At 45.7% G+C, this 22,826-nt stretch overlaps 1 pseudogene; it reads left to right on the forward strand.

The window, feature by feature from the left end:
- Positions 1–22,826, forward strand: part of LOC147725137 (putative methyltransferase DDB_G0268948) — a 513,848-nt pseudogene that overhangs the window by 474,834 nt on the left and 16,188 nt on the right.

Consider the following 22,826-nt stretch of genomic DNA (forward strand, 5'->3'; position numbering starts at 1 on the left):
TATGGATAATTTTATAAACTGTATTACTATTTGTTCTGTGTTGCAGGTATTGATTAACTGTCCTGATGATCCTTGTGGTCTGTAGTAAAAAGAGGTAGGGTGATTTCTCTTTCCCTTGAAGCATCAGTCTAAATGCTAGATTCTTTGGTACAGTATCCAGAAAAGAAGGAGTGCCCACGTGAACCCCGAGAAATAGTCACCCAGCTGTTCTTGCCAAGATACTGTGGAAGATTTGAGAAATGTTGTTCTTGTTGCAGTATCCCCCACTTTCTGCCTGGTTTTTTATACAGCTTTGAATGAGTACTGGGTTTCTGTAAATCAGGTTCCCAGTACGTGCCAGTATTCTTTCCCTAAAGCTTTACCACTATTGGAACAACTTCAGCAATCCCTTTAAGTGCCTACTAAATGGTACCCCTAGTACAATGGGCATTGGTCCTGAAGAGGGTCAATTTATGCTACATTACAAATTGTGCCATGCAAGAGACCCCTAACCAAGACCATACAAAATGACATTGCATGCTAAATGTCTTGGTACAGAGAAAACTGAAGAGTAGACTTGATACCCATCCCTGTATGCTTTGGGATACTCAGAATGTTGCGCAAGTTCTTTCCCCTTCTCTCGGAGGAACATCGGAGGATCACTGTTCAGGCACTCATAGGGTCCAGATTGGACTATGCAAATGTCCTATATCTGGGTCTGCCTGAATACCTCCTCCAGCGTTTGCAGGTTACTCAGAACGCTGCTGCTCGTGCAATTTTTGGCCTGCACCGCCGCACCAGTGCCTCCAATCTCCTTGTATCCCTTCACTGGCTTCCGGTGCGGAAGAGGATACTTTTCAAGGCCATGACTCTCGCCCATAAGGCCTTGCATGGCAATGGTGCCAAATATCTTCAGAGGAGGCTGGACTTCTATCGACCTGTACGATCCCTCAGGTCAGAAGCTTTGGCTTTGGCTCGGGTGCCACGCATCAAAAGGGCTCGGCTAGGCGGCCGGTCCTTTAGCTTTCTTGCTCCGCAGCTATGGAATTCCTTACCGGTGTCCTTGCGAAACACCGCTAACCTGCTTGCCTTCAGAAAAGACTTAAAAACCTGGCTGTTCACTGGATAATCTGCCCCCTCTTTTAGGCCCCTGCTCTTTTTACTGTTATGTTTTCCAGCTCTTTCTTTGGTCTGGAGCACAAAAGCGCCGGGACACTCCTTTGGAGTAGCCGTTGCGCTATAAAAGTCCCATTTAACATAACACATAACATAACATTCCCACAGAACCTGCATGAGGTATAAGTAATTGACCCCTACAGCAGGCCGTACAGCTCTGAGGCAGGGTGCACTATACCCCATGTGTGGATAAATCTGCTGAGCAGATATAACTCAATAATATCTAAGTCCATTCTTGGAATTTGCAAGTGCAAAGGGCAGTCATAGAGAGTGCATGGGCTAAACACTTGGTGTCATGTACCGTGAGGTGTTTGGTACAAAATATATTGTCTTAATAGATCCTCACTGATGTCAGTGTTGGATTTAATAATAATGCACTTAGGGAACACCATATACTGTCCCCTGAAAACCTACCAAGCACTAGTGTGGCCTTTGTCAAGTCTTAGGCAGCACTCTCAGAAACTAGTAACAAAGCCTGCTCTGTGCAGAGGTGCTTCACACGGCCTGCCAAAGCAAGAAGCTTCAAAGGTGATGCTGACTTTTATATATGACTCAGCATCTCCAGATAGTGGAGGTTGCAAACCCCCTCTCCTGCTCCACATTTGGTGGTAGGACAGGTGGAAAAAGTGGTAAATCAGGAGGTGGGTCCACATTCAGCCTGCACCACTGCTGGTAAAGCAGGTGATGTGGAGCCCACTTTTCATTTCCCTTCATCTTGGCTTTAGAGGGAATTAGCCAATTAGGGTCAGGGTAGTGTCCCTTACCTCAGGAAGTGGTAACTTAGAGGGAGTAAGACCTCTGACCCTCGGTCAATGGCCTGCTCTCTGCCCAGCAGCTCTACTCTACTGTCAACCCTACAGAGTCCTCTGACCTCGTCATGGGAGGTATTCAAGGCCGTTGTCTCCCCCGTGTGTTGCCCATTGCTGCCTCGACCGGTTTCTATCTCCCTGCATCTAACTGTTCAATTATTGGGAATTGTATTTGGTAATTGTATCTGTTATTGTTTTTCCCTTTTGTAATTGCCTATTTTGGTTTTGTGACCGTCCTTTTCCTGTTTCCATCTTCCTGCTGCTGCTGCTGCCCTTGCAGCCCCTCCCCTTTGTACTCTTCCGTTCGCCCCTCTCCTACTTAATGGTAGCCCCTGCGGGGTTGCACTGCTGGCATGCCGAAAGGGCGCATAAGGCAAGCCCATCTGTGTCCGTCTGTGACCCGACTACGGCCAGTGCCAGGGACCCTGCATCTTGATCCCCCCTCAGCAACAGCACAGCCACCCTCCACGCACTCAACCCTGGGGGACTCAAAACTGCCAACAGTCTCACCAAACATGACCCACAGCCAGTACTCCTGGCTCCACTGCCGCCAGACCTTCACCACCACCCGGGCCTCCTACACCACTGATGCCAGCCCCAGCAACACCCTAAGATGCATCCTCCTCAACATCCCCTTGGTACACAAACATGCCGTGAAGATCTGGAACCTACTTGAAATTGCCTTCTTCACGGAGATCTGGACCAACTCCGCCTCTGCACCCGCCATCAACACCGCTAGGTTTCCCAATGTATGCCCTTATATAGGCGCAATATAAGGGCATACATTGGGAAACATATATAAAGGTATCTAATCGAACACACATCAATCCATAACAAAATCCTCACCAACTCCACCAACTCCAAGGAACTCTTCAGTGTCATTCAGGAATTCACCAAGCCACGCAGCGAAGCCATAGACACCACCCCATCCCAAGACCTCTGCGATAAGCTTGGAACCTACTTCAATCTCAAGATCGAAAACCTCTACGACCACTTTGTTGAGCAACCACCAGATGCAACCGCCAGCCCGTCCCCCAGAAACACCAGCTAGCCAACCATCTCCACCTGGACGCCAATCATGGCTGAAGTAATTGCCTTGACCATGAAAGGCATCCACTCAGGGGCCCCCACTGACCCCTGCCCACCACACATCTACCACAGAGCCACCATCGCACCTAAACTACAACGCACCATTTACACCACCTTCGGCCCCTGCTCAAAAAGCCCACAGATTACCTCACTGACCTCAAAAACTACCAGCGCATCTTGCTCCTCCCCTTCACAGCCAAAGACACAAAAAAACAATCAACAGGGAACTGACATGATTCATGGAAGACAACACCGTCCTTGTCCCATCCCAATCTGGATTCCAAAGCAACCATAGCACTGAGACCACCCTACTCACCACCACAGATAACATCTGCACCCTCCTGGACCAAGGCCACACCTCAGCCCTTATCCAACTTGACCTATCAGCAGCTTTTGATACCGTTTTCCACCTCACACTCATCGCCAGACTACACAACACCGGCATACAAGAAACAGCCCTAGAATGGATTTGATCATTCCTCACCAGAAGAAGCCAAAGAATCAGACTACCACTCTTCTTCTCCGACCCCATGAAAATCACCTGCGGAGTCCCATAGGGGTCATCACTGAGCCTGACCCTCTTCAACATCTACATGGTCCCCATCGTCACCATCGTCCAATAACACAGACTCACCATCGTATTCTATGCTGACAACAAGCAGCTCATCCTCTCCCTCACCAAATACCCCACCACAGCTAAACTCAACTTCCAGAAAGGAATGCAGGACGTCGCAGTCTGGATGACCAACAGCTGCCTAAAGCTCAATTCTGAGAAGACAGAGGTCCTCATTCTCAGAACCATCCCTTCAGCATGGGACAACACCTGGTGGCTGACCTTGCTCAGAAGCCCACCGACCCCCTCAGACCACGCCGAAAACCCTCAGCGCGTACTCGACTCATCCCTCACCATGAACCGACAGGTCAACGCGATGACCTCCAGCTGCTTCAACACCCTCTGCATCCTCAGCAAGACTTCCAAGTGGATCCCCAGAGTCAAGGAAGACAGTCACTCAAGCACTCATCAGCAGCAGACTGGACTATTGAAATGCACTCTACACCAGCATAAACAAGTCCATACTCCGCAAACTCCAGATGATACAGAACATCGCTACCAGACTCGTCCTCGGCATCCCACGGCAAGAACACATTAGTCAATACCTATGAACACTGCACTGGCTCCCCGTGGAGAAAAGAGTCACCTTAAAAATCCTCACACACGCCTACAAATGCCTACACAACATCAGACCAAATACGTCAATGCCAGAATTACCTTCCACGTACCCAAAAGAAATCTTGATCTTCCAAACACGCACTGGCCGAAACCCAATGCATCCACAGAGCAGGTGGAAGATCATTCTCCTACATTGCTGCCAATACCTGGAAAGAGTAGCCACAGACATTAGACGCACCCCCTCCCTGAACACCTTCAGGAAGACTCTCAAGACCAGGCTCTTTGGCTAAATAGATCTGTGCCCCCCTCAGCACTTGAGACCCTCACGGGTGAGTAGCGCCCTTACAATCCACTGATTGCTAGAGGGAGTAGACACCCTAAAGGTATGCAGCCTATTGGTTACTACCTCCGTTTTTTCCTGTCTCGCTCAGGCCCAATTAAAATGTAATGAAAACAAGTCCGAAATACTTCTCTACGGGCAGTTCACTCCCAATTTTAGGGAAATATTATGGCCACCTGATGTCCCTTTCCCGAGTGCGGCTGGCAAATTAGCTAAGAACCTAGGAGTCTGGTTCGGGGAAGACCTCAAATTTGAGAAGCACATTTAAAAGCTTACCTGTGGGTGCTTTTGCACTCTGAAAGCCCTCCGTAGGTTTTTTCCCCTGTTGCCAAGGACGGCCAAAAAGACAGTGGCAAGGGCCCTTATACTCTCTCGTCTCGACTATTCTAATGTCCTATTCTCTGGTATTCCCGCTTACCTTACTAATCGCCTCCAGGTTATACAAAATGCAGCGGCCAGACTCCTTTTTAATATCTCAAGGCAGTCTAGTGTCCGTCAACACCTGCGCAGTCTTCATTGGCTTCCTGTAAAACAAAGGGTTGTGTTTAAATCTCTCACCCTGGCGCATAGGGCCATCCACGATCAAGGTCCTGCGTACCCGAGAACTCGGTTTGCTTGGTATCTGCCGGATCGCCCTTTACGGTCCACCTCACAACATCTGTTGGCTGTTCCTCGCTTCAATCGGTCCCGCCTTGGTGGCCAGTCATTACTGTTAAGGCAGCAACTGCTTGGAATATTCTCCCTCTGTCTCTTCGCTCTATCCAGGATTTAATTCTTTTAAAAAAAGCACTTAAAACTCACCTTTTTAAAATACTACTGTAATTTCCCTTGCTATCTCTGCCTCCTCTGCATTTCTCTGTGCCAGGATACTCGTGAGTAATTGAGCGCACTATAAAACCCCAATAACATAACATAACCTGTCAGCCCTTTAATTCCCCTAAACTTAGTATTTAGCCAGTATCTCTGGAGTCTGAATTTCAGACTCAATGGGCTGCTGACCCGAGGACTGGTGCCGTGCTGCATAGAATTGACACCAATCAATGTGTACTTCTTCGATAATTGAGATGTGCTGTTTCATCCAGCAGCTATAATCCCTCTAAGAACCCCAGAGCCCCTCCAGCCTTGGAACAATCACCAAACAAATCCTTTGGAGCAGATTAACTATTCTCCTGCAGTCTGCTGGCACCAAACCAGCATAATCTGGTTTCCCGACTTGCTACTCCCCGGTGACTCCAACACAGCACCCAAAGCAAAAGTGGTACACTAGCCCGAAGATCAGATCTGTCTCCCCTCCAAGTTTGTTCACACCAGGATCTACCATATATCTGTGCTGCACTAATACCTAGGGTACCAGACCCTCTGCAGCATTCACAGAGATGAAGAGCCCAATCTGGACTCCAACTGCCCAGGAAGCAAGCACATGTGTAGCAACATTAAGACCCCCAAGACCTACTTTTTGAGCAGCCCAGCTGTCCTAGAGTCACCTCTCCAAGCAGCCTGCTCTTGACTTATCTGCACCCTGCCTATTATTTTATATGCATTTGTCTATTGTCTGCCATTGATTTCAACGGTGCATATTTGCGTACAAAATGTGCTTTATTTTCCAATCTTTTACAATTCATATCTTGAAAAGGACTTACTGTAGAATAAAGTTCTTTGTCTGTAAATTATATAAATATCTATGTTATTTGTATAAATTGGTCTCCGACTATTTCTGGAATGTTTTTATCATGTGTTGCCTCTGTGAGAACAACACATGCTTAGCACTATCTTCTGATATGCCTAACAGCTCACCCACACTACCACAAATAGAGTGTTAGTATGATCTACTTTTGCCTCTCTATACCAATCTGGGTCTCACTTGACTCTCTGCACAGTGTACTTCATTTTGGTGTGCCATCCTCCTTTCACTTCTCACTAACGCATGTCCATAATAAACACAAGAAAGACAAAAGGAAAGTTTACACTACTTATCAAAACTATCCACCTCTATTATGAAGCAAGTGTGCTGCACTTAGAAAACATCTACAACTTAGCAAAGTTATCAACATTACTAGCAAACTGTACTCAATAAAATGACCTAACGTGGTGAATGATACATATGTGATATCTGGAATTAACACCGCACCACTTACCTGGAATTTCATAGTTAGGTGGTTCGCATCATAACTGTAAACTCAGTTTACGCAAGACTGGGAAGCCTTTAAAATTACCTGTCTGTAGCAATGAAGCCAAGAAGTAATTCAGGTAGCCGGGATGTAGTTTAAGATGATTAATTAGGATTAGTTGTTGCTTTGTAAGTTCATGAACATCAGCCTCATCAGGAGCAGTCTGCCTGCTGTTCAGCCCATACTTCAACTGTCACACTTCAACTCACAGGCACCCAAAAATGTCATTCATCTTTACCACACAAACATTACACTCAGAACACTCACACTGGCTGAGAAGCTAGAGAAAAAGCAACAGGAGAGAAGGATAATCATATTTATAGGATACTATATATCCTCTTCCTTCATATGATACAAACAATGCAGGTGCAAAACAGGATACATTATTGACAAGAAGATCCATGAAAAGAGATATAATGCCATAGTATAACATGCAAGAAGGAATGAGCATTCAGCAGAAGAACCAAAATAAAACATTGAGATAAAAAGAAAAGATGGATAGCTAAATATACAATAAAGTGCATCAACTAGGTTTGAAACTATATAAAGAAGATGCATAGACAAATATACTAGAGAAAATGAAGAGGATGCATAGATAAATATACACAATGAAATATCACAAATCCTCCCCCTCTATAAAATTCATAAAATATGGAAGAAGAAAAACCATACTGTATGAGAAAGACAATCGCACCTATGACCAACATTAACCACACCCACTGCACAGACAGGCATGAGAGGTGGCAGAGCACAACATGAATTAACTGTAAGCATTACTCACACAAACATTTCATAATGTACAAGTAATGGATGAAGTACACCTGATCAACCATCCCCAAAACAAGGGTAAGTAGAGTACCATGTAGCAACATACATCTATTTATCCTTTCACTCATCATGCATAGTTACACTGACACATCCATCTATCCTGCATCATCATCCATCCATCCACAATTTCACACATTTATCCATGCATTTATCCATCCTTTCTTAATTTCACTCATCCATCCTTACAACCACCATTTCCCATTCATCTTGCATCTAATCATCCCCCCTTCACTCACGTGCCCATCCATCCATCAATCCATGCATCCATCTATCCACTCACCTGCCTACTCTTTCGCATTACTTATAATCCCTTGGCTACAAAGGTGCAGACAGAAGAGGCTCATCAAAAATCCCACCCATGCTGTAGCTACCCATCACCTATTGTGAGTTTTAAATATATAATATCATGACATCTCCTCATGACTATAAGTTATATGCTGATAATATCTTGTATTTTTGATCTTTGCCATGGGAGGATGAGAATGATGTATAAAACCTTTACTCATAAAGTGCAAACTCAGTTTTTTTGTTTTTAAATATAAGGTTTGAGAAGAATGTAATATATGTTATGGAATGCAATTGTGATGATGCCAGTGTGGACTGCTTCATGACTAAGTTTATATTGCCTGCACCGTCCCGGTGGGATACTGACCTTGCTATTTTGAACGTCCTGGCTGGACCCTGGTTGCTGCCTCTTTTTTCGCCACCGTCAACCCTCTACCGCTCGCTGGACCCGCTGCGCGGGTCCCGCAGCGCATTGCCATCAGCGGGAGCTGTTAAAGGGGCTGCTCAACTGAGGAGGAACTTTGTGGGCTGTGTGGCGGCGGAGCAGGGCTGCGAGTGTTGAAGCAGGGACTCATTCTCCCAGGAGTCCCTGTGTGCCCAATCTCTTCCACCTGGGCCGCTCTCCCTACTGGACACGCCCCCCGCCCACCGAGGTAAAAGTGGTTGCCTGCACCGTCCCGGTGGGATACTGACCTTGCTATTTTGAACGTTGTGGCTGGACCCTGGTTAGTGCCTCTTTTTTCGCCACCGTCAACCCTCTACCGCTCGCCGAACCCGCTGCGCGGGTCCCGCAGCACGGGTCCCGCAGCGCATTGCCATCAGCGGGAGCTGTTAAAGGGGCTGTTCAACTGAGGAGGAATTTTGTGGGCTGTGTGGCGGCAGAGCAGGGCTGCGAGTGTTGAAGCGGGGACTCCATCTCCCAGGAGTCCCTGTGCACCCAATCTCTTCCATCTGGGCCGCTCTCCCTGCTGGACACGCCCCCGCCCACCAAGGTAAAAGTGGTTGCCTGCACCGTCCCTGTGGGATACTGACCTTGCTATTTTGAACGTCGTGGCTGGACCCTGGTTGCTGCCTCTTTTTTCGCCACCATCAACCCCCTACCGCTCGCCGGACCTGCTGCGCGGGTCCCGCAGCGCATTGCCATCAGCGGGAGCTGTTAAAGGGGCTGCTCAACTGAGGAGGAACTTTGTGGGCTGTGTGGCGGCGGAGCAGGGCTGCGAGTGTTGAAGCAGGGACTCCATCTCCCAGGAGTCCCTGTGCGCCCAATCTCTTCCACCTGGGACGCTCTCTCTGCTCGACACGCCCCCCGGATATTTCCCTCCCTATTTTAGACGGCCACTAATCCCGCTGCGCGGGAGCGCACGGGAGTGCGCCGGGCTAAGCCCGGGCAAAGGGCGGGCCCACTGAGGCCCTCAGAGGCATGACGAGGCCGGGCCGGGCCCATACCCTAACGTATTGCGTAGGATTGTTTGTGCATTTTCCTTGTTCGCCTATTTGCCATGGCTGAGACATTTGACAAACCCACACCTGGAGGTGTAGTTGGGAATACCAAGGGCACATTAGACAATTATTTCATCAAGGCTGTCACTGATCCAGATAGGGAGAGTGCTTTGGCCGAACGTAGGGCAGAGCGGCGTCGCTCCATTGAATGCCTGAAAAGTAGACCTCTCTTGGATAGTGTGCCCTGTACTACTCCATTTGGTGCTATTATCCATACTGAAAACGAGGACATTTTATCTACTGAGAATGTCCCAATACTCCTGCGTGACACGCCCTCCCCACTTGATTCTCCCAACACCTCATCCACGAATATTGTATCCCTTCCTGGCGACTCCATTGTAGGTACAGATGTGATAGTCGAGCCGCCTGTACCTATATCTGAGACCGTTAGGAAAAAAAAGGTTAGGAAACCAGCCTTGCCTAAAGTTTATGGCCCGCCACCTAACAAGAGAAGGAAAAGGGGTGGTGAGCCGCTCAGAAGTAAGATTCACCACTCTGACTTTGGCAAGACTACTAAGGCGAATGCAATACCCACATCTACCTTAATGGCCACAGTACCAAATGCCCAAACCTCGATGGCTCCTACGAACACAGTATTAACCCTGAAATCCCCTGTATTGACTGTATCAACTCCACCAGGTTTAGCTACTCCCCTATATTGTCTGTCGAAGGAAGCAGTGTCTGCTGTTCCTCTTGAAAGCTTTGAACATCTAATCAGGTCTTTTGTTTTACCCATAATAGAGAGGCTGAAGAGGGTGGAACAAAGGCTGGGAGACCTAGAACTGGCCATTAGCAATAATGTTGGATCATCAAAGGGTCCTGTGAAGCATGTCCCACCACCTGTAGTAGTATTGCCATCTCCCACCCCTGCTGTTGAGACGGGCATAAATAAAATTAGTAAGCCTACAAACTCAAAAAAAAGAGGGCAATACCCCCTAAACTGGTCCAACAAACACTACCACATACAGTCAGCGAAGTCCCGAAGGCAGGGAATAAATCTCTCACGGGAAATAAGCAAGAGGAGAGGGGAACTGCTAGTTCAGCTAGGACAGAGAAGCACAGGGGGCGTCAAGTCGAATTACCCCCTGAAGCGGTTCCTTTTGTGGTTGTCCTCCCGGGTGTTCCGATATTAGATGATGGTAGGAGGGAAGGGTTCTCCCAGTTAAAAAACAAAACCATGCATTGGCTTAACCAAAACCGACCCCTTCCCTTTAATATTAATGGAGAGATTCTGCATGTTCGGCGACTTCCCTGGTTGGGAAGTAGAGTGAAAAGCATAAAGGGGGATCTAATTGTCATTAACTTTAGAGATCCGGAGGCATATTTTAAATTGGACCCCAGGGCACGTTGGTAACTCCATCGTTCCCTGTGATCTGACTTATTTTTCCCGAGATCTCTAGTGAACCCTGTATTCCATCCCGGGGTACTAGCATGCCCGCAGATTAAACCACCTATACCATTTAACAACCGGTATATGATGCAGGCATCTAACCCCATGACCGCTGAAAATGTATTTGGGTGCGAAACTGTACCTTTCAGGTGCCATAGAAATGGAAATAAGAGGATGGACCACTGTGTAGGAAATGGGAGGATGGACCATCTGTTACCCTTCACCCCGTTGGAAGTCGCAAACAGGTTCGATGCCTTTTCAGGCTTTGATGATTGCGATTGACAAACAGGGCTTCCCAGTAACAAGCGATCTGCAAACGTGAACCAAGATGTAAATGCTACACCTAGCCCTCTATTGCAAGTCCTGATATTAGAACAAACTACCCAACCCACCATTGTCATCTCTCCTGATGACCAACCCCCACTGAACTGTGAGCCTGAGCCGGGGTCAGCTCTTAGTACCTTCACTATTAATGAACTTTCTGGTACACTGGACTGTGAACCAATTAAGCAAGATTTGTCGGTTGCCTAGGTTAAAATCCTCTCTTGGAACGTGGCGGGTCTTAAGAATAAACTGCCCATCCCAGAGTGGGGCTCCTTTATGGCCTCACATGATATCTGTATGTTGCAGAAAACCTGGGCCTTAAAAGAAAGTAGGGTTCAGGGCTTTGCAACATACGACATCTTGGCAAGCATGGGTGAGAAGGGTAGGCCTTCGGGTGGGCTGTCTATATGGGTTGGTACACATCTTGGTGCTAAGGCATCTCAAATTCCAACCAACTCAATGGACGTGCAGTGCGTGTTGTTGAGTATGTTAAATGGGCCGGACATTGCCTTGATCAATGTATACTCAAGGCCAGTTAGGCGGGGTCTCGAGTCAGAGGTTATTGAGACCTTGTTAACCTTCATCCAATCGATTGATATATCCACCGTGTTAATCCTGAGTGGAGACTTTAACTGTCACTTTGAGCCACTCATGGACCCGAATTTGAGCAATCCAGATGAGGATGACTTGCTGTGGGTTATTCCTGACCCATTGATTACCCGGGTGAAGGCATCGACCCCTTTGGTTCTACAATTGCAGTCATTCTCGCTAGTGACTTCATTGCGAGCCTGTAATGGGAGGGTGGAGCCTGACAGACCAGGGAAAAACACGTTTTATCGATTAAAAACCAGTAATCGATTATATATTCATCAAGGCCAGGCATTGGGACAGGCTGCACGAGTTCAGGGTCATTGAAAGATCTGACAGTGATCATAATGCGGCTGAAGATTTCCCCATTGTGCCTTTAATAATAACAAACTGTAGGCGCAGGGTTAAATGGCCAGATCTTCAGATGTCCACTAGTAAACTTGCCGAATTATATGAGTCTGTTATCCCATTCATTGAAGACATAGGGAAATCCGGCCACCTAGGCAGGGCATCTGAAATACACATCCAACTGGTTGCCGCACTCAAAGACATTCTGTATCCGGTGAGAAAGCCAAAACACCCTCGAACAATAATACTTAGATGGTATAACGCCTCCTGCAGGAAGGCCAAAAAAGCCCTTCTCATAGCAATAAAAACCAACAACAGTGAGGAAATTAGGGCCCATCGCATCATGTACAAAAAGGCAATCTGTGATGCCAAGAAGGAATGGGAGGCCTCTACGTGGGAGGAATTGGGATCCGCGCTTAGCGCCAATGACTTTAAATCATTCTGGTCCATAGTTGCAACAAGACTTAGTGGACATACCCCTGCACTTGCTCTGAATATTGCCCCTTCAATTTGGGAAAGCCATTTTTGTGATCTCTATGGCATCCATGAGCCTGATGAAAAGCCTGTTACTGTCCTCGAACCACAGCAGCCTGTAAGCATTAGTGGGGCTGAGCGGGGACGGTTATCTACAGTTCCCTTATGCCCCGCCCCAGTTGAATTTTTCACCCTGGCTGAGGTAGAGACAGCTATAGGCAAATTGATTCCTAACAAAGCTCCAGGTTTGGACAAATTGCCAGGGGATTTGTTTAGGACACAACCGAAAATCTGGGCCCCCTATTTGATTGTTCTGTTTCAAGGTATTCTACAGGGAGATGACTTGCCACCTACCTGGTTAGGGGCTGAAATCGTGCCTATCTTAAAAAAGGGTTGTCCATTAACCCCTTCTAATTATAGGCCGATCAGCCTAATTGATACATCTCAAAAGTTGATGGGGAGGGTCATCCTTGATGGGATTTTATGGTGGATTGAGGACAATGGGATACTGTCCTTACTCCAGGCAGGTTTTAGGTCTGGCACCTCCACTCTAGACCAAATATTTCGCCTGCAGGTCCTATACTGGAAGACAGCCAAGGTGGAGGGTGGCAGCCTCTACCTTGTGTTTGTGGACCTGCGGGCAGCTTTTGATCTAGTTCCATGGAAAAAAATTGTGGAGAGTACTAGCAGACTTGGGCCTCCCGCCCTATTTGTTAGCCATTCTTTCTAGGCTTCATGAAAACAACTTTGCCCAGGTGAGGTGTGGCACGCACGGCAAACTCACAGATCAATTTCCTGTTAAAAAAGGAGTTCGCCAAGGGTGTGTATTGGCGCCAACGCTATTCAGCCTCTACATAAATGGCCTCGTGGAACACCTGAATGGTGTGGAAAATAATGATGCCCCTAAATTAGCCACATATTTACAACAAGGGGTGGTGAGGGACAGAGTCTCTGAATTAAGCAGAAAGCTCTCACCCAGTCAAGAGATCAGGGCTAGATCCAACACCGTTTTTTAGCTCACTGCACCATCCCAGTTTCAGAACCTGGCTGTATGCAAATTAGTCTGTTCCTGTCCCAGTGCATGATGGGAACAGGGCAAACCAAACTACAAAAGCCAATTCTTACACTGGGAAGGAAACAAGCTCCCGGGGACCGGTTTCTGGCATTACAGCCGTCTTCGGCCCGGTTTGCTTGAATCCTGATGGTGCAATGAGCAAGGGTCTCACATCTGAGAATACCCTTCCACGCTTAGGGTGGACAAAAATATTTACAACAAGGGGTGGTGAGGGACAGAGTCTCTGAATTAAGCAGAAAGCTCTCACCCAGTCAAGAGATCAGGGCTAGATCCAACCAACACCGTTTTTTAGCTCACTGCACCATCCCAGTTTCAGAACCTGGCTGTATGCAAATTAGTCTGTTCCTGTCCCAGTGCATGATGGGAACAGGGCAAACCAAACTACAAAAGCCAATTCTTACACTGGGAAGGAAACAAGCTCCCGGGGACCGGTTTCTGGCATTACAGCCGTCTTCGGCCCGGTTTGCTTGAATCCTGATGGTGCAATGAGCAAGGGTCTCACATCTGAGAATACCCTTCCACGCTTAGGGTGGACAAAAATATTTACAACAAGGGGTGGTGAGGGACAGAGTCTCTGAATTAAGCAGAAAGCTCTCACCCAGTCAAGAGATCAGGGCTAGATCCAACACCGTTTTTTAGCTCACTGCACCATCCCAGTTTCAGAACCTGGCTGTATGCAAATTAGTCTGTTCCTGTCCCAGTGCATGATGGGAACAGGGCAAACCAAACTACAAAAGCCAATTCTTACACTGGGAAGGAAACAAGCTCCCGGGGACCGGTTTCTGGCATTACAGCCGTCTTCGGCCCGGTTTGCTTGAATCCTGATGGTGCAATGAGCAAGGGTCTCACATCTGAGAATACCCTTCCACGCTTAGGGTGGACAAAAATATTTACAACAAGGGGTGGTGAGGGACAGAGTCTCTGAATTAAGCAGAAAGCTCTCACCCAGTCAAGAGATCAGGGCTAGATCCAACACCGTTTTTTAGCTCACTGCACCATCCCAGTTTCAGAACCTGGCTGTATGCAAATTAGTCTGTTCCTGTCCCAGTGCATGATGGGAACAGGGCAAACCAAACTACAAAAGCCAATTCTTACACTGGGAAGGAAACAAGCTCCCGGGGACCGGTTTCTGGCATTACAGCCGTCTTCGGCCCGGTTTGCTTGAATCCTGATGGTGCAATGAGCAAGGGTCTCACATCTGAGAATACCCTTCCACGCTTAGGGTGGACAAAAATATTTACAACAAGGGGTGGTGAGGGACAGAGTCTCTGAATTAAGCAGAAAGCTCTCACCCAGTCAAGAGATCAGGGCTAGATCCAACACCGTTTTTTAGCTCACTGCACCATCCCAGTTTCAGAACCTGGCTGTATGCAAATTAGTCTGTTCCTGTCCCAGTGCATGATGGGAACAGGGCAAACCAAACTACAAAAGCCAATTCTTACACTGGGAAGGAAACAAGCTCCCGGGGACCGGTTTCTGGCATTACAGCCGTCTTCGGCCCGGTTTGCTTGAATCCTGATGGTGCAATGAGCAAGGGTCTCACATCTGAGAATACCCTTCCACGCTTAGGGTGGACAAAAATATTTACAACAAGGGGTGGTGAGGGACAGAGTCTCTGAATTAAGCAGAAAGCTCTCACCCAGTCAAGAGATCAGGGCTAGATCCAACACCGTTTTTTAGCTCACTGCACCATCCCAGTTTCAGAACCTGGCTGTATGCAAATTAGTCTGTTCCTGTCCCAGTGCATGATGGGAACAGGGCAAACCAAACTACAAAAGCCAATTCTTACACTGGGAAGGAAACAAGCTCCCGGGGACCGGTTTCTGGCATTACAGCCATCTTCGGCCCGGTTTGCTTGAATCCTGATGGTGCAATGAGCAAGGGTCTCACATCTGAGAATACCCTTCCACGCTTAGGGTGGACAAAAATATTTACAACAAGGGGTGGTGAGGGACAGAGTCTCTGAATTAAGCAGAAAGCTCTCACCCAGTCAAGAGATCAGGGCTAGATCCAACACCGTTTTTTAGCTCACTGCACCATCCCAGTTTCAGAACCTGGCTGTATGCAAATTAGTCTGTTCCTGTCCCAGTGCATGATGGGAACAGGGCAAACCAAACTACAAAAGCCAATTCTTACACTGGGAAGGAAACAAGCTCCCGGGGACCGGTTTCTGGCATTACAGCCGTCTTCGGCCCGGTTTGCTTGAATCCTGATGGTGCAATGAGCAAGGGTCTCACATCTGAGAATACCCTTCCACGCTTAGGGTGGACAAAAATATTTACAACAAGGGGTGGTGAGGGACAGAGTCTCTGAATTAAGCAGAAAGCTCTCACCCAGTCAAGAGATCAGGGCTAGATCCAACACCGTTTTTAGCTCACTGCACCATACCGTTTTTTAGCTCACTGCACCATCCCAGCCACAGGTAGAGTGCCCGCTCTGATGTTCGCAGACAACACCTTGTTGTTGTCTAGAACATCATCGGGCATTCAGACAATACTTGATGGTTTTGTGGAGTTCTGCGACCTTCGGGGGCTGGAAATCAATTCAGGTAAAACTAAATTTATGATTTTTAACCCTCCGAAGCGCGTACGCCCAAATCCTGTTTTACATGGTACTCCCCTTGAAAGGGTTACAACATTTGTTTATTTGGGTGTCACTTTAACTGAGAATTTTGGTTGGAATATGCAGATCGCCAAATCCACACTCAAGTTATCCCAGCTAGCGGGGGGCATCAGCAAGGTTTCCAGGGTATCTACTTTCAGGCCGGCGTCCCCAGCCCTAGAGAGATATTGCCGGCAGGCTAGGCCGGCAGCGACCTATGGGGCTGACCTTTCGGGGCACAAGCAGATAACGAATCTTAAAAGGGTGGAGCTGTCTTTCGTTAGAAATTTAGTTGGGTTACCACCTAGCACGCCATTAATCCCTCTTAGATTCGACCTTGGCATGCTGCCAATAGAGGAGATCACCAGTGCTAGACCAATTATGTACTGGAAGAGGTTGTGGTCAGTCCCTGAACTGGATGCGTACAGAGCGGAATTTTCTGAGATTTTGCCTCTTCTTAAAAACAAAAAGATCACTTGGCTTCAGCATATTAGTGCTGTTAGTACCCGTTTAGGTTTTCCTGAACTATGGGAAACTCCTGAGATTTTCTGCCTCGGGATATCCAAGAATGAACTTCTTTCTCAGATAGGTACGTCAAACTATCAAATATTAATGAGCTCTGCATCACTGGGTAAGCTGACATCTGAATTCCTCCTAGTTAAACCAGAACCTAAAGTCGAGGAATTTATGGACTTAATAGAATCCCCAGTTGCCCAAAAGCTGTATCTTCAGTTAAGGCATGGCACTCTTCCAGTTAGGTCTTTTACATCTAAATGGTCAAATCCTAACAATGAAGTTTGGCCAGCTTGCAGCTATAAAACTGAGAATGTAACCCATGTACTGTTTTTCTGCCCTGCATATTCTGCAATTAGAAAACGCTGGCTAACACCCATTTGCAAGAACCTAGGACTTTTGCACTTTACACAGGCCTGTAGGATACTGACATATGATACACATCCACCCATTGTGTTTGCAGTCTCTCGTTATTTATTTAATATGTGGCGCAGGAGATATACCTTTTTAACTTGATTGTTGTATACACAATTTTGCTTAATGTCTTGTATCATGATAACTCTTAGTTTAATCCTCTTTTTAACATTTTATGATTATTTATTGTTTTACTGTCTGTGCTGATGTATTTTATATGCACTTTTTATGGTCTTTCGACCGAAATAAAAGTTATCAACAACAAATATATGTATGATTAATACATCTAAGTGTTCCTCCCATATTGAGTATTTTTTCCATTGGATACTGAATCCAGTTGAATGCACTGCCACACTTGAATTGTTGCTCATTTCCGGAAACAATTCCTATGATCTTTTTAGTTTGTCTGAATTGATAAAGTAACCGAAGGCCGTTAGGCGGGATGGGTGAAATATATTTTGTAATTGTAGTTTAATGTAATACTCTATGTATGCATCATCAAAACAAAACGTTATGCATTGTGACCAATTTGACATTTTTTGTACAAAAGCTCAAATTTTTGTTGAAACATATGTATCAAATCTAATGAAGTATTTTGAAGGATAATTCTGACAATCGAAAATGTAGAGTTCTTGAAACATTTATTGTTTTAGGACTTAATAATGGTGTAAAAAAATCACATTTAGGTCAATATTGAGAAGCCAGTCCATGGAGATAGCCGGCTAATGAGAAGAACACCAACCCTTTACTTAAATAGATCCCTCTTTAATTCAATGCTAGATTATGTTTTTAAAGTTGGTCTATGAAGTAATGCATAGTTCCAAAGCTTGAAATCTCTTTATTCTTTTATAGGGTTATTAATATTCCATTGAGGTGTACCATGTCCGTTACAGCAGTGATCGCATTCATAGAGTCAATGTGCATTTTCCAAAACTTCTTCTTGAGGGAACCAGAAGCTGCAAAAGAATTACTGCAAAAACTGCAAGAGAGGTAATGAAATGTGGTTGCTTTGATAACATTCCCTTCAGGCAGGCAGCCAGCAGACTTGGTGAGCATGCACCACATACTATTCTGAAACCATGTTTATGTGGATCTCCTTGGAAAGCAGCATGCCCTAGACATTTTCTTTTCTCAGGTTATTTGTCATCATCATCTTCATCATCATCATCATCATCATTCTATTCAATTTAAAGAGGTAACGTTCATACAAGTACAATAATAAAAGCAATACAATAAAATTAATTTGGGTTCCAAAAACATGGTAAGGAATTAATAACAAAACTCTATCCTGTCTCGCCCTTCCCCACTTCATACGGTCCAGGTGATGACAATTCAAAATAGAGAAGGAGGGCGAAAACCTCAGCTTAGGGTTAACAAAAGGAGGTGTTGCTGCATATCGGTTGGGCAGGATAGATATACTGATAATTATATACTATATAGTACACAAAGCAGAATTAAGATATGCCTAACCCTTGTTCCATTTGGTATGAATAACCCTGTGGAAGGAAATGATCCTAGATTGAGAGAGTGAGTTAATGGCCCTGAAATAGTAGTGATTGTACAACACAGTCAAATAAACATAAGGAACAGTACATCATATGACAAGCTGAACACTAGTGATTGAAATAAAGAGGGTCTGTGTTTTGTATTATTTAATACGTCATTATTTTATTTTTATTGTCACACCTCCAGACTCCTGAGATCTGTCAGTAAAGGACCTCTTGTAGGCCACGCTTTGTACCTTGCGGGCACAGTGTGTAAGAGGGAACCCAATGATGAAGCATGTCACCTTTGGGTGAGTGAGGGTTCTCATCTTCACAAGACTTATGCCCTTTTCCCGACACTTACACTGTAGTTTTTTCGCTTATATATTCAAACCATCTTGTTACCTTTTTGTGAGTATAGAGTGGGTGAACATTGCCACCATATAACGCCAGTCTCCCTGCAGATTGCTTCTTTAAATACAGGAAGGAGCTTGAGGGCATTCAATGGGAGAACTGTGTCCGATTCAGTCAAGCAGGCCACTTTTTTGAGGGTGGCAGTACCAGTGTCATTATTATATTTTTGTTGATGTAAGAATCTGCTCTTTAGTTGAGGATATGACTTCTGAACAGAGGTCTGACAGCGACCCTGACCCTCTGTTGTTAAAAATGATGGGCACTGCCTTGGATAGGAACTTGTCAAGTTGTACTTCTAGAATAGAAGAGCCCCCGGTAACCAACAATAGTAAAATAGTTACTTGGCCCATAGTCTTAGTAGACCAGGGCCTATACACTAGAATCTATGGGCTATATATACATGTTTTGACTAGTTTGAGCAGTACTGCGTGCAGTGCACATTCCTTTGAACCAATTCATAATACATCGGTGCACAGAGATTTTTTTGAAGCACTCCAAACTGTTTCCATCAAACATAGCTCTGGTAGAAGGCCTGTTGGTACCCGGGAAAGCAAAATGGTTTAACAGTGAATTTAAGCTACCTAAGGGGGTTTTGTAACTAGCAGTAAGGGAGCATAGCAGAGTCGAGGTAGTCTTGGCCTACCACAGATATAAAGCTACGCTAATTAAAGCTAAACGTGATTTTTCAGACAAAAACTGGCAAGACTTCGTACTAGCTGCAAAACATAATGACAGTCGACAGTCGCCTGTTTTGGCATATTATTTCAGGGTAGCTTGGAGAATGTTTCCACTTTTAGTTATCACATCCAGCTGGAGGCTTGGGGGGTGGAATATTCCTCAAAATGATACACCAGGGTTGAGGTCTTGAGATGCTTAGACACCCCGGGGGTTGATCTCAACTTTACTAATACTGTCCCTGGGGCATCTGCGATTGGCACAGCATTGATTGTCAGCAATCAGCAGATTAAAGGCAGGTAAAGTCCCCAGCCCTGATTTGATACCGGGTGATCTCTATAAAGCAGAACCCACGATATGGGCCCCTTACATAAAACTATTGTTTAATTGTATAGTAAGCATGGGCGAATTTTGCGAATCTCGCGTTCGTGAATTTTGCGGATTTGCGAACTCGCAATCCGCAAAATCCGTGAATTCTCGCGAATTTGCGGATTTTTTTTTTTTTGTGTTCGCGCGGGTTTCTGCCAGTTCGCGAGGGTTTTTGTACAATTTCGCAAACGCGAACTTACCTGTCGGGTCGCAAGTTTTGCGAACTTGTTGTTTTTACGTGTCCAGCCTGTTTGGGACACTCTTCTTCATCACTGCCACCCTCTGTCACCACTGCCACTCGCTGGTTCACCCATGCCGCCCTCTGGCTCACCCATGCCACCCTCTGTTTCATCACAGCACCCTCTGGTTGTCCAGTGTACATTATTGTGGCAAAGCAAAGCACACCTTCCCTGCCTCAAGTGACCTGAATTAATTTGGGGCTGATTAATGTGTCACAGAATATTTTTTTAGCTGGCACCTGCTTCCTTAGTGCTTCCTGATTAGTGATCTTTTGCACTTGCTAAGTGCTTTCATTGTTGCAAAATTAGTTACAACACCTGCCCTGCCCCAACTGACAATAATGAATTAGGGGCTGATTAATGTGTCACTGGATTTGAACTTCCAGCCTGGCTCCTGCTTGTCTCCCTTAGCTGTAATTCAGGACCTTCGTGGCATATGTGTAACTATTCTGAGGGTCAGAGCAGGGTCACATAATAGTTGCAAGTAGGCAACTGAACTCTGGAGGGGCCCCTCAGGAAGCACTACAGGAAATGGCTACTAATGATGAGCTTGAACTTTTGAACCTGGTAAGTAGTTTCAGTTTTGCTAAGATCGTATTTCTGCAATTTAGCGCTTATTCGCGGGGCGCGAAGTTGAACTGGGAAGCCGCGAACTCACGCGAACAGTGCGAGCAAGTCATAAAATCCGCTGCTCGCGGATTTGCGGATTTTGCGGGAAATTCGCGAATGACGCGGATTGCGAATTTACCGAAAATCCGCAAAATCCGCGAGCGGAACGGATTTTCCGCCCATACTTATTGTATAGCAGCTGGTGGGGAAATTCCAGCAACCTGGAGAGGAGCTGAGATAATCAGTTCTAGACAAACTTCAAGACTCAATGGATGGGAATGCGATATTGTCCCCTTATCAGGCAGGTTTTCATCCAATAATAAGTACATGCGACCAGGCTTTCAGATATTCCTTACTAATTTGAAAATATGTGCTACTAAGAAAACAGAAACTTTATGTAGCATTCGTACATCTGAGAGCAGGTGCACCTGTAGATCTCGTAAGATTGATAGCCAAACTTCACAAGGATAATTACGCCTAGTTCAGGTGGGGGAAAAATGGTGAATTAACTGAGAATATACCGATACAGCGAGGTGTGCGCCACGGGTGTGTCATTGCCCCCACATTATTCTTTCTGTTCATTAATGATGTGACAAGCAGATTGATGGACTGCAGGAATGATTTCTCCTCCATGAATGGTGCGAAAGTCCCAACCCTGCTCTTTGCAGATGATTCTTTACTTATATCCACAGCACCCATAGGTCTTCAAATTTTATTGGACACATTTTTTGAATTTTGCAGGGACAGGAGTCAGGAACTCAACAATGCTTAAACAAAATAATTGGTGTTTGGGAAAGTGCCGGGAGGATTATGTGATTATGTGAGATAAGGATTGCATGTGAGCCTCTTGAGCGGGTAAACCATTTTGATTACCTTGTAATAAGACTGTGTGTGTCACTTAGATGGTAACATCAGTTAGACAAGAGCTACCTTGTCTTATGCCATAGTTCCAAATCAATACTTAGATTTGATAAACAGTCATACACTCACTCCCTAACCCCAGCACAGGAAGTTTATCTTGCCAAAACCCAAAGAGGAGTGCTTTATGGAGCAGAGATCTGGAGCCACACTAGTGTAAACAAACTAACGATATGTGAAAACATCTTTGCCAGGTCATTCATTTCGGTACCCATTACCATCCCATTGATTCCTCTATTTTGCGATATAGGGATGAAGAGAATAGGTGATATGGCTGCCTTGAAACCCCTAACCTATTGGTTGTGATAGTGGACAGCCCCTCAGCTCATTGACTGCCGTAACTCTATGAGGGAGGTACTGATGATCAATGGTGCAAAAATACTACAGTGGTTTAAACATATTGCAGATTAGTGCAAATTGAATCACATGTTGGATCTATGGGAATGGTGGGACAGGGCCACAAGAGTTGATTTATTGAGAATAAAACCCAGGTATTGGGCGGTGGTAGAGGAGCATTATGCTATTAAATCAGATAATGGTCAGCAACATTTTTAACTGTTAAATCATGTCTGCAATTTGAACCCTTTTTGGATCAAATCTCGCCCCTTGCCAAAAGTTTATTTGTCGGATTCAGAAATGGCAACCTGCTCCTAAAGTTTCCTGTCCCGCCTGCACTAGGGCCAAAGAGAACGAAGAACATGTACTTTTCTTTAGCACTAAATACCAAAAGATACGCAGGAGGTGGATAAGACAAATTTGCCTAAACCTTGGAGGCAGGCTATATAAGACTGCATACAGAATCCTAAAAACTGATGTTTTTGGTATAATAGTTTTTGCCTTTAGCTGCTTTCTATTTGCCTTCTGGATAACTCGACAGAAGCTTTTACCTTAGGTTGTATTGCAATATTAAACGATCCCAATTGCGATATGTTGGACAAGGAAATGAATGTATTGTGTATTGCATTAGAGCTCCTCCTCTGTGTATTGTCCTTGTAAGCGGCGTGGTTATCAGCTGGAAGGTTGTAATGAAGTTCGTCTTTTATGCA

The sequence above is a fragment of the Lissotriton vulgaris genome, chromosome 4_1 (assembly GCF_964263255.1).
Source record: "Lissotriton vulgaris chromosome 4_1, aLisVul1.2, whole genome shotgun sequence".
NCBI classification, from domain to species: domain Eukaryota; kingdom Metazoa; phylum Chordata; class Amphibia; order Caudata; family Salamandridae; genus Lissotriton; species Lissotriton vulgaris.